Below are 12,682 nucleotides of genomic sequence, written 5' to 3'. Positions count from 1 at the left end.
AGCAGTTCTGTGCCATCTCAATCCTTTGCACTCCACATGACGTGTCTATCTTTCTTGCCTCAACAGTCTGTGCTAGTTTGGAGTGTTGTTTTGAAGCTTCCAGAAATATGAGGTCTTGATTGGTTTTTTTAATAATAATATTCGGTGCCGTGTTTACATATAAGCTAAACAATCTATTGCTTAGGGCCCCACTCTCTTGGGGGCCCCAAAAAAAATTAAAGGGGAAAAAACCTGGTTGTACATTTCCAAAATATAAGATAAAAAACAAATAAAATAAAACCTACATACAGCAACAGTGGCAAATGGCTTTCAATACCTATTAGGTCCATAAATTACCATACAGCGTATATTCAACACAAAAAAACAGCGACAATTTGTTGTTGACAAAGGACAGCTGGACATATAAAGGGCCTCATTACCTTAGTAGCTTAGGGCCTCATCAAACTTAATCCGGCCCTGATAATAATAAAGTATTTAGGTCTCAAGCCCTTTTGACCACAACAACAATGTTGAAACTCAAACTGTTCTCTCCCTGGAGCAGGTGTTATTACTGCAGCGTTAGCATTGGATCATTCTTTGCAACGTGTCGTCACAATTATATACGTTTAAGTTGCCTGTGAGTGGCGTAAACTGGTTGTGCACAGAGCAGTGAGGTTAAAAAGCACAGATGTGTAGGCAGAAATGTTAAATTTAGGGTTTCTGTACAACAGCTTGGGATAGGTTCAAGCAGACACAGTGAATCCTATCCATGTTGACTCAGAAATAAGCCCCACAGAACTAAATAAGGTTTAGTCACTGGTAAATGGGATTAGGGTTGAAGTTTTGCTTTCTTACCCCATGCCGGCTTCTATAAATAATATAAGCACTTTTTTTTTTGGTCAATGTTACTTTTAAATAGAAATAGCAAAACAGACCTGTTGATTGATGTAGTGTTAGCAGATAGAATGAATAGAAATTGGCGAGAAGCGGCATAAAATTTTAAGAGCATTTGCTGCAATTACTGGTTTGTCTCTTACAATAATCAGGGGTGTAGATGTTGTTCCTGAGAATAAATAGTTGCTTTTTTGTTATGAAACATTAAGAAGGCAAACTCCACCCGGCAATCCAGGTCTTGTGTTACAACCTCCAGTTATTTTGGGTTTCTAGGAAGTAAATCTTCAAAGAGTCTTGGAAACTTATTCCTGGTAGGGAAGGAGAAGAAGTAATGAGGAAGCATTTAACTTTGATGCTTCACATTATTATTATTCTTTCTTACTAAGGAGCATCAATGCCAGGGCACCCAACCCTTGAGTGATAAAACACCTTTGATTGTTGGGTTTTCTCATAAACGTTCATTAGAATCAATTCTATGCCACTTCGCCACAAAATTTACACCAAGTGGCTCAAAACATTCAGAAAATGAACAGTAAAACAGCGTAATAGCGATTTCTATCTCTGCCTGTCAAGTCAGAGACCACAATTCAGTTTCCTCTTTGGGATATGGCAGACTTCTCCCGCCTTTTTAATTGGATTCTTCTTTTCTTTTATTTTTTAAAGACATCTAGTCCAGCTCTTTAGCATTTATATTATTTGTTAAATTGTGTGAAAGCAAACTAACATCAAAAAATAAAATATTGGTGCCTCTCCCCGTCGGGGAATCGAACCCCGGTCTCCCGCGTGACAGGCGGGGATACTTACCACTATACTAACGAGGAGCTGCTTGGAAAAGTGACTTCTTTAGACGTCATGTAGCTGGCGTTCTATTGTGACGTCCACTGTATCGCCACGATGAGATAAGAGCTCTGGGCAAGAAAAGGGAGCCGCGTCCTCGGCCCGTAAGAGCCAAGTTAGAAAAAACTCGAAAGCTTTCTTCTATACGTGATTTGTGACATTTTAGTTGGCCTTGATAACCGTGGCTATTGGAGGGGAGAAAGGCTTCGCTATGAGGGAGTATCGGGGTGGGAGATGACGGCGGAGGGGAGGAAGGAGGCAAAAGAACAAGGCGGGAAAATAAGTTGCAGTGAGGGGCTATTGGAATGGACTCCTGTCAGGGGCAGCCCCACAACCGGGATTTATTTCGGGGGGGGGAGGCATTCTGTGGGGAGGGGTTATTTATTTACTTGATGGGGGGCAGCGGCCCCATGGACGTAGGCAAGGGGGGCCAGGGTGGGGCAGCTGCCCCCCCAATAATGAAACTCTATACATAACAAACTGAGTTCTCTCCCCCCCCACACACACAAAAGGCCTGCCCCCCCCAAAAAAATGCTGGCTTCGCCCCTGCCCTCTTAACTCTCACGCTCCCTCACACCCTCAGCGGACTGGAGCTTTTCCCGCCTGGGAAACCCGCAGTCGCTTAGCAGAGACTCAAGTGCAATTATTAGCTTTAGATCGAAATATCTCTTTTTCATCCGCTAGACTCTTACGTTTCCCGCGCTCCCCACCCCCGCTTAACTTTCCCAACCGCCGTATATTTTTGAATCGGGTATCTTTCAGCTGTCGCGCTCAGCGAGTTCTGCAGCCCTGCCTGCCACAAACCACCAGGACCTCGTGGCGCAACGGTAGCGCGTCTGACTCCAGATCAGAAGGCTGCGTGTTCGAATCACGTCGGGGTCAAAGGTTTTTTTTATTTTTAAGTATTTCCTCGTAACTGCCAAACACCCGTAATACAGAAAGTGCTTCTTGTGCTAGATGCTGCTGTTATTTAAGTGGTGACTGTAGTTGTGCATACACCCCCACTGACGTGTAAATCCATTCATAAAGTGTGTTGGCCCATTTAAGCCCAGCAGTGAACTTGTCCTGACTCTTGTAGCTGCTGCTCTTTGTACATATGTGAATGGACAACAAGTGACACTTGTATTTATTTGTGCAGACCTCATGCTGCCTCATGGGTGGGCCAGCCCAGTAACTAACCCTATAAGGAACTGCGCTTATGAATGGTCTACTTTCACAAGCAGTTTAACTTCAGAAGTAAGGATGCATGCAGTACAGTGGTACCTCGGGTTAAGTACTTAATTCGTTCCGGAGGTCCGCACTTAACCTGAAACTGTTCTTAACCTGAAGCATCACTTTAGCTAATGGGGCCTCCTGCTGCTGCCGCTCTGCCGGAGCACAATTTCTGTTCTCATCCTGAAGCAAAGTTCTTAACCTGAAGCACTATTTCTGGGTTAGCGGAGTCTGTAACCTGAAGCGTATGTAACCCAAGGTACCACTGTATCTCCTTCTGTAACTAGAAAAATCACACTGTGCATTTTTTTGCTAACTATCGAAGTAACTTCTGCAATCCTTTATGTGACTACTTCAGATATTAATTTATGCACAGAAAAACAAACATAGTGTTATGGGTTGGGGGCAAGAGTAGGGCTGTATGCCTCAGTCCCTTCTAATTCCTGGTGAGGTAATGTCCCCCTAAGTGTGGGCCATTAAGATAACAAAGGAAGTGGTTCTGTGGCAGAAAACAAATGGGTAGGCTGCCCTCCTTAAACTTGCTGATTGTTCAAAGACAAAGGCCAGAGTTTAGTTCTGTATGTGATGTAGACACAAGTGGCAAGCTGAAGCATGTGAGGGAAAGGCATGTTTGATTTCTGCTTGAATCCAAGACTGCAGCTATGGGAGAAGCAAGACTCTCTTGAGCTGTTGATACTGTGAGCTGTCCATCATAGACTCAGGTTGTATATACGTGTAAACAAACCATATATCATAAAGACACCACAGTCTCCACTGTGCTGTCCCTCATTCCAAGGAAACCGAACCCTGAGTACATGCCTGGAACCTCTGCAATCTCGTATGACCCAGAGACTGGGGTGGCATGCAACACTGGTGTAAGAAGTGGGATTTGTGTTTCCTGGAGGAGGACCTGTGAGCGGTGTGTGCTGTTCCTGGGTCAAGATGGAGGATGAACAGCAACACTCCTTCAGGTTGATGCTCCAGCAGAAACTCCAGCAACAGATTGAGCGGTGTGGGCAAATGATCCAGCAGCAGAGCCAGTGGTTTGACAAAATTAAGCAGCTGCAAGAAGAGTGTGTGAGAACCCTCCTAGGGGAGAAAAGTGACTCCATGCAAGGTGAGGGCCCTGCCTGACCATATGCTACAGGGGGTTGAAAATGACCCAGAAGCCTGGCTGCAAGGCAGCCTGATGAAAGGGGTGGCTGAAGAGATCCAGAGTGTGGATGGGCAGCTGGTGGGCTGGGACTGTGAAGAGATTCAGTCAGTAACTGAAGGCAAAGGGGCAGACAACACCTCCGAGACAGATGAGCTGGCTGGAGCTGAGGGGCTGCTTCTGATTTATTTCTCCACTCCCTGAATAGATACCTGGAACCTCTGGAATCTGACACCACTCAGAGATTGGGACGGCATGCAACAATAATATTTCAAAATGTAACATCAACAGGAACTTGAATGCTTTTTCAGAAAGTGCTGAAATGTGTATGCAACTGGCTTCTATGGCAAATCTGTTACACACATTTGCATGTAAAGGCAGTTAGGCCTAAGAAGACTGATGAGGTGTTATTTTTAACGTGTACTGTTATCCATTAGGCAAAAGATGCTTCATAGGCTCTTGAGTTTGATGGAATCTTTATGAGGCAAGATGACTATTTGCACAAAAACAATTTTTGTCCACTTTCCACCAATTTGTCCGATCCCTCCTTCTGTGCCTGTTAGATCAATCCATCAACCTCTGATGGATGATTTAGAAAGGATTGGGTCCAGCATCACTTTCGCTGCACATGTCTTCTAGTATCCATACTCAGCAGAGTTCCATCTCAACGCAGCTCCTTCCTTGGAAGCGTCTTCGGGATTGAAGGTACACACAGTAGGCAATAAACACTCATAGACATCATAAAGATTCAGTCAAGTGTAGAGGTTTACTTGACAGACATAAAAACATATTGGTAGCAAATATATACAGACATTCACCACTGCCATGGTCAAGGCATGCTTAGAGTCCAACAAGAGTGCAAGACTCTCTGCTTTTCTCATCGCAAGACGCAAGCAAGAGACTCACAACAAGTTACAACAATTTACACAGAAACATTGCTATGGGTACTTCCTGTCATACTGCCAGTGCCGGATTTACATATAAGCCAAACAAGCTATAGCTTAGGGCCCCACTCTCTTGGGGGTCCCCCCAAAATTTCACTATTAATATACTTCTTCTTAATTGTATTTCAGTTCAACAATTACAATACTTTGATATAATACATGTTTTGTTATGTGCAAATGGCTTTCAATATCTATTAGGTCCATAAATTACCATATAGCATATATTCAACACAAAAAACAGCAACAATTTGTTGTTGACAAAGGACAGCTGGACATATAAAGGGTCCCATTACCTTCAGTAGCTTAGGGCCTCATCAAACTTAATCCGGCCCTGCATAGTGCTCATGCTCATAGTTACAGTTCCCACAGAAAATGTCCTTGCATAGACAAAACAGTCTCAGCCTTCTGCTGCTGCTTCTCTGTTCTCTGTTTCTGGAACAAATGATTCTCACACACTGAGAGAGAATATCCAACAGTGCCTATGAAATTTAAGGGTGTAAGCTATCCAATCACTCCATTGTCATGCTGGGGGAAAACTGCACCTGCTGGGTTTTTCCTAACAATCATTTTATAAAATACCAAGAACTTCTGTCAAGAAAAAGATATCAATTATAGATAATGTATAATCCATGCTTTCACAACATACCCATATAGAGATAGAATCCACGTACAGTACTCTATGTTCAGTGCAATGTCTGCATAGAACCTAAACATATACAGATTGCTTGCTTTGAAAAGCGTCATACTCCTCTTGAAGAAATAGGCTCATAGTCTGACTGTGCTCGTGGATCTACCACTGTCACTACAGGCCCAGGCAACCTTAGTGGCTAGCAGTGCCTTTTAACAGCTTTGTCTGAAAGGAAGCTACAGCCATTTCTGGGCTGGAATAGCCTGACAAGAGTTGTCCATGCACTGGTAACCTCTAGACTGGATACTCCAACACAATCAGTGGGGTTGCCCTTGAGGTTGATCCAGAAACTGCAGCTAGTGCCAAATGTGTCAGCTCGGCAGCTCACAATATTGCCATCACATTACTCTGCTGTTGAAAAAATTGTCCTGGCTGCCAATTAGCTACTGAGCTAAGTTCAAGGTGCTGGTACTGGTTTACAAAGCCTTATACAACTTCAAACCAGGATACCTAAGAGATCATCTTATTCCTTATATTCTCAGCCAATCACTTCACTCCTGCATATACAATCTTATAAAGACATCTGTTTCACATGATTTTGGAATAGGGTTGTAGGGAGCACCTATTTGTAACTCCCTCCCGTTACGTATCAGACTGGTGCTGTCTCTATTGTCTTTCTGTTTTAAGACTTTCCTCCTTCAACAAGCCATCTAAGATCCTAGTTGGTATCTATTGCATTTGACATTGTTTTACGTGTTTGCTTGTTTTATATATAGGCAATTGTTCTCTGTATATTCTCATTGTGCAGTGAATTGCTTTGAGATGCTTAATAGAAAGTGATTAATAATGTATGCATGTAGGCTTCTATCTCCAGGATTTGAAAGTTATCCTCGCTCCATAGGGTTTCTGCTCATGCAGAGAATGATTCCAAGTTTTAGGAGGCTCCTGCAACAGGAGCTGCAGCGGTGGTTGCTGCTGCCACCCAGCAACAATAATGATGGCAGTGGGCCCTGATGGGGCCATTAGGCTTTGGCACATGCCCAAGTGTGCTGCATGCCAGGCCTGGTGTCAGCCTTTACAAAGCCCTATTACGTTTTGTCAGGGAACTGCCATCGGAGAGTCAGGTGGTGGAAGGGCTCAAGGAGGCTAGGAGACCCTCGTATGCTGAGGAAGGAACCAGCAGGGGGGGAGAGAGAGTTCCCGCAGAAACTCAGTCGGAGGGATGGCTCCAAGATACTTCTAGTGAGAACAGCGGAGAGGTTTCAGGACCTCCGCTGGGGACGCCTACTCCGCGCAGGAAACTGTCACGCAGAGAATCCAGAAGGAGAGTTTCCGTTAAGGAACTCTTATGTTGGCGTAAATTCCGGAAGCGCCCACTGACGGATTCTGCCAGCGATTGAGGTAGCCATGCATCCATGGCTCCACGGACTGGGAGAGTTTAGAAACTGATTGCATGAGTTGAGAACTCAACCATTTACGCACAAGCAGCCCCTTAACCCATGACACGTTTTTTATCTGAACCGAAAATGAACCTAATCTGACATTACTAAACATTTGGAAAGCTGAAGCAAAACACTAAGATCAGTTAAGGAAATTGAAATTACTCTTTTTTTAAAATGTATTTTTATTAAAGATTTATTGGTTTACAAAAGTATGTGCAATGTATCTTTTTCCAAGTTACATTTTATACAGATCAGACCCCACCCCCACCCACCATGGCCCCCTCCACCTCTTGAAATTACTCTTCTGATCTGGTTCATGATCTGTATTCTCTTTAAGTAGAATACTGGCAATCCATTTCAAAGCAGGAATGTACAAGGCAGTATTTAATAAAAAAAGCCATGCATTTGTGTTCCTTTTGCAAAGCTGGACTAGACCCATAACAAAAAATCAAGGAGTGTTTATGGGACGTTATTTGGACTTGTATAAGTTCCACTTATATGCTATAAAAATGTAAGAAAGGTCCTGTTAAATCAGACTAAAGGCCTCCTTAGTCCAGCATTCTGTTCTCAAAATGGCTAACCAGATGCCCATGGAAAGTTTACAAGTAGGACATGAGCTCAACAACACTCTAATATGACTTTTTTGTGGGGGACTCTCTTCTGAAATAAAGCTTCTATAACTGTGTCCCTTGTTTAACACTGAATACATTTTTAAACAGAATTTGTTTGAAGGCTCACTAATAAAGTGATTGTGCCTTTTCTTTTTTGTACACATACACAAGCTTTTATGCACCAAACTTGGGTAAGTACCAGATAATTTTTCACTGGCAGCAAAGACCCTAATTATCCTTTTCTAATTAAAAGGTTTGTGGGAGCATTAGCAAAGAAGAGAGATGACTAGCAATTAATGAATGGCTGACACAGCACATGCAAGCACTCTGAAAAAGACACTGAACCCACCAGGAAGTTTCTCTACCACATTGTTCTTTTTGCTTGTGCACAGGAGTGAGGGATATACTTCACTCATAACCAACATTTTAAAGAGAACACTTAGCAAATTGCCAGCATAGCAAGCTTTTTACATTTTTAATTTTCTAAAATATGTAATACTTTCAGGTAAATTGGCAAAATGCATTAACATTTCCTCTCTCTTTTCGTCTGATGAAAAAAATAAAACATGGGAAATCTCTTCAGGGCCTGGACTAATCTTCCTCCTCAGCTGACTTCCACATTTTCAGGTGGTGCTTCAAAGGAATGTGACATGAAAATCACCTATGTCTTCACAACCAACACAGACATCTATCAGCCTGTTGTTAAGTTCAAGTCATGGGTGTCTGCAGGCAGGGCAAGGAGAAGCACTTCCCATCACCCAGATGGAAATCTCCAGATTCCGAGCGTTACCATTTTAAGATTAAGTTCCTAGGACCTGAGATATATATGAGGCAGAAATTGTTTTCTGAGAAACTATCCTGATGGTGCCTTTCAGTGCTTTTAGCTAATGAATGAAATCATAGCAATGATTTGATACAATGGAAAACAAACATGGGCAATTAGACAAAGAGAAAGCTAGAATGAAACACCTGCTGTTTAGACTTAAAGAGATGGAACCTTTTTGCTTGTTTTCAAGCCTTTTTCTGCTAGTCTTTCCTGGTGGACTGCTGTCCCACAGAAAACAATTCAGACAGCTCAGATATTAGTGTACCTGTGATTTGAGAGAAGCATGTCACCCCCCCAAAAAAAATGGTAACAGCAAAGACAGGAGTTCATGATCTTTCTGAGATCTTATAGGTGGAAATGTTATTTCCTCCCTCCCTGATGTTTGTAAACATTTTCTTCTGCCATTGCCAATGCGTGTTAAATCCATATATTATACCCATCCTGCAAGGGATTGGGCTGTGGCTGAGACCATGGATTATGCTCCTTCAAAGTAAACCAGCATTGTTAAACCCATTTCGCTAGGGAGAGAGGATTAGAGTAGTGTATGTAGTCCAGTGTTATTATCCTTGCACATTGATGGTTTTTGTTTTTTAGGGAAATGCAGTGTTTGGCAGGGTTGTAAAGTTGAATATATAGCAGTAGTGCAATTAAGGGTTGGAGGAGGATGAAGACTTCATCAGTGAGTAAAAGGGTATTTGTTTGCTTATTTTATTAGATTTCTTACCCATCCCTGAGTGAGTCACAATAATAAAATACACAATTATAAAACAAATAAAAGTTACAACCATAAAACAAGGAAAGTGCCAAACAGTTTCATGTATAAAACAATTAAAAACAAGTCCATATATAAAACAATACCAACATTTAAAATAAGTCCATATATAAAAACATGTTATCTGGACCAGTCTACTTGTACAGACAGCAAATCTACTCATTGAGAACCAATGAAGGGGTAGACTGAAAATAAGTTTCTCAGAAACCAGGTCTACCCAGACCTCACCACTGTTCAGTCATCATATACACCAGAAATGGCAACCTGTCCTATGCACCTATGCATGCATGCATGTTTGAATGTATACATATGAGAAGTGGTACTCAGTCTCAGAAGTCAGAGTAATGTAACTCTTCTTAGTCTTTCTCCACAGTAGCAGTGTTAGCTTTTATGATGCTGAAAGGCAGGGTATCTCCTACTCTCCCATGTAAAAACAAAACAAATTCCTTCCAGTAGCACCTTAAAGACCAACTAAGTCAGTTCTTGGTATGAGCTTTCGTGTGCATACATTTCGTGCATGCACACGAAAGCTCATACCAAGAACTGACTTAGTTGGTCTTTAAGGTGCTACTGGAAGGAATTTGTTTTGTTTTGACTATGGCAGACCAACACGGCTACCTATCTGTAACTCTCCCATGTAAGATTGCGTTCCATTGTGTATCACAATATAGTTTGCAGTTGATACCTTATTCGCTTTTGTGTGAGAGAGAAAGTGTATGTGAAACAACAGCCTGGTGTTTACACCCATCACCCTTGACTGCCGTGAAGATAATATTCTGCAATTACCGTATTGTAGTTTGTGATGTTCTACATAGCAATTAGTGTACTCCATGTTGCACAATGGTCTGCTTGTGCAAGATGTCCCATAGCTAAGCTTGTTTGTCTACTAAGTCAATGATAAATGTACAAACCATGTTTATTCTTTTCTAAAATACTTTAAACAGGAAGTCTTCTAGTTACAGGAGTTGCACAGGAACTAGTAACACAGGATGTCTTACAGAAGGCCCTGTAACACAGGAAGTCCTAGTGTAACACAAGAAATATTACAAGAGGCCCTGTTGTCTCACCTCCAAAAGAGGTCTGGTTGTTGGAAATGTGAAATGGGGTCTTTTCTGGGCAGTACCTGGTTGTAGAATTTCTTCCCAAAGGAGGTGAAAGTATCAGGGATGCAGGTGGCGCTGTGGTCTAAACCACTGAGCCACTTGGGCTTGCTGATCAGAAGGTTGGTGGTTTGAATTCCCCACAACTGAGTGAGCTCAGGGTCCCAGCTCCTGCCAACCTAGCAGTTCGAAAGCACACCAGTGCAAGTAGATAAATAGGTATCGCTGCGGCAGGAAGGTAAACTGTGTTTCATGCTGGCCACATGACCCGGAAAGTTGTCTTGTTTGTGGACAAACGCCAGCTCCCTCTGCCTGAAAGCAATATGAGTGTTCCATAGTCGCCTTTGACTGCACTTAACCTTTCAGGGGTCCTTTACCTTTACCTTTTTGCCTGGTTATGGAATTTCTTCCCAAAGGAGGTGAAAGTATCAGTGGGCAATGAAAACATTCTTATTTCACAAGGCTTTTAGTGGTTTTTAATACAGTGGTACCTCGGGTTAAGTACTTAATTCGTTCTGGTGGTCCATTCTTAACCTGTAACTGTTCTTAACCTGAAGCACCACTTTAGCTAATGGGGCCTCCTGCTGCTGCCACGCCGCCGGAGCACAATTTCTGTTCTCATCCTGAAGCAAAGTTCTTAACCTGAAGCACTATTTCTGGGTTAGCGGAGTCTGTAACCTGAAGCATATGTAACCTGAAGTGTATGTAACCCGAGGTACCACTGTACAGTATTCAATTGAAGGTTTTATTACTGTTGCTTTTGAGGCTTTTATTGGTTACATTGTGATTTTTGCTATTTTATGTGAATGGCTTTGTGGGTCCTTATTACAGATTAAATAATTTACAGTATAATCCTATGCATTTTTTTGTCAAAAGTACATCTCACTATGTTCAGTGGGGCTTCTGCTCAGGAAAGTGGGCACTGCAAACCCCATCATCTCTGACCATTGGCCATGCTGACTGAGGCTATTGGGAGTTCTAGTTCAATATCTGGAGGAACACAGGTTAGTGACTCCTGGTGTATAATATTGCATTTAGATATAACATTATATTGAGGTTGCACCAAGTAGATAGAAGAGGGTATAGAAAAAAAAGATTAATAGTGTTATTTGAATGTTTTATTGAATAGTTATTAATTAAATGTTTAAAATTGTTGTTTTTGACTGTTTTTACTGATAATTTTCTTATTTTACTCTTTGTAAGCTACTTTGCGGTTGTTGGGTTTTTTCTTTTCTCTTTTTACAATCAAGTGGTATATAATAATGGGAAAAAAATGTTTTGCGCTAATCCTGAAAATACTTAATGATGAATGATCTAGATCAAAACACTTTCCTTAATGTGAAGGTGCAATGGACTTTTTGGTAAGCTGAGATTCAGAAGTTATCAATATTTATTTTAATGAAATTGTAAACAAAATATTAATTTCATATCACCTAAGTTTTATGCTTAGAAATGATAATTTGTATCTTGTTTAATGTTTATGTAGGTCAGTCTCTCCCAGCTTAATGCCCTACAGATGTTTTGGACTACAATTCTCACATCATCCTTGACCATTGGCCATGGCTGCCTGAAGGGAGTTACAATGTAAGAATTGATTGAAATTTTCATTCTTAAACATAAAACTTAGGGAATAAGAAATTAAAATTCTGTTTAGATTGCAAAAAAAGAAATATTGATAACTTCCAAACCTCAGATTACCAAAAAGTCAATTGTGCCTTCGTATTAAGGAACTGTTTTGATCTCCCTTTCTCACATTCCTACAAGTTTAGAAATTCTGGCACAGTATTGCACAAATACTTTTGGCTTCTTCTTTCAACATACTTCGCATTTTTAGGCACACATTCAGCAGTTCCTCCCCCCCAACAGTTGAAATACTTAATACACAGTTCTATAAACTCAGTTTTAGGAATGTTTGCTCAGATGTTAGTCTCAATTTTAGTGTGGCTTACTCCCATATGTGTGCATAGAACTGTATGCTTAATGTAACCATTTGTTTGATATTCTTGGAATCAAGCTAGATTTTAGCTTGGTGTTTCTGGTATCTTCTCTCTCATACATCCTGGATGTTGGTTTACATTATGGATGTATGCTTGGTATTATTTTATAAATACTATTGCTACAAGTTTGTCATGGTCTTTGGCTAGAACATGGGTCGGCAAACTAAGGTCCGTGGGCCGGATGAGGCCCAATTGCCTTCTGGATCCGGCCTGTGGATGGTCCGGGAATCACCGCATGACTCACCAGTGTGCATGTTCTTTCCCTCTTCCTCCCTCTCCTTCACACG

General features: G+C 41.6%; 3 long non-coding RNA genes across 3 annotated transcripts; 1 reads left to right on the top strand and 2 right to left on the bottom strand.

The window, feature by feature from the left end:
- Nucleotides 1-1,050: 1,050 nt before the first annotated feature.
- On the bottom strand, nucleotides 1,051-11,399 carry LOC309351025. The gene is made up of 3 exons (XR_014160661.1): nucleotides 11,285-11,399; nucleotides 1,678-2,619; nucleotides 1,051-1,181 (listed from the first exon to the last, which is right to left on the bottom strand). It is a non-coding gene; the product is annotated as an uncharacterized lncRNA (long non-coding RNA).
- LOC309351035 lies at nucleotides 4,823-6,738 on the bottom strand. Its single transcript, XR_014160671.1, has 2 exons — nucleotides 5,252-6,738; nucleotides 4,823-4,939 (listed from the first exon to the last, which is right to left on the bottom strand). It is a non-coding gene; the product is annotated as an uncharacterized lncRNA (long non-coding RNA).
- On the top strand, nucleotides 11,277-12,085 carry LOC309351020. Its single transcript, XR_014160653.1, has 2 exons — nucleotides 11,277-11,402; nucleotides 11,885-12,085. It is a non-coding gene; the product is annotated as an uncharacterized lncRNA (long non-coding RNA).
- The last annotated feature ends 597 nt before the right edge of the window (nucleotides 12,086-12,682 follow it).

This window comes from Podarcis erhardii (assembly GCF_964252035.2).
Source record: "Podarcis erhardii genome assembly, chromosome: 10".
Lineage (NCBI taxonomy): Eukaryota > Metazoa > Chordata > Lepidosauria > Squamata > Lacertidae > Podarcis > Podarcis erhardii.
The sequence above is the reverse complement of the archived record's forward strand: the minus strand, read 5'-3'. Positions and strand labels throughout refer to the sequence as shown.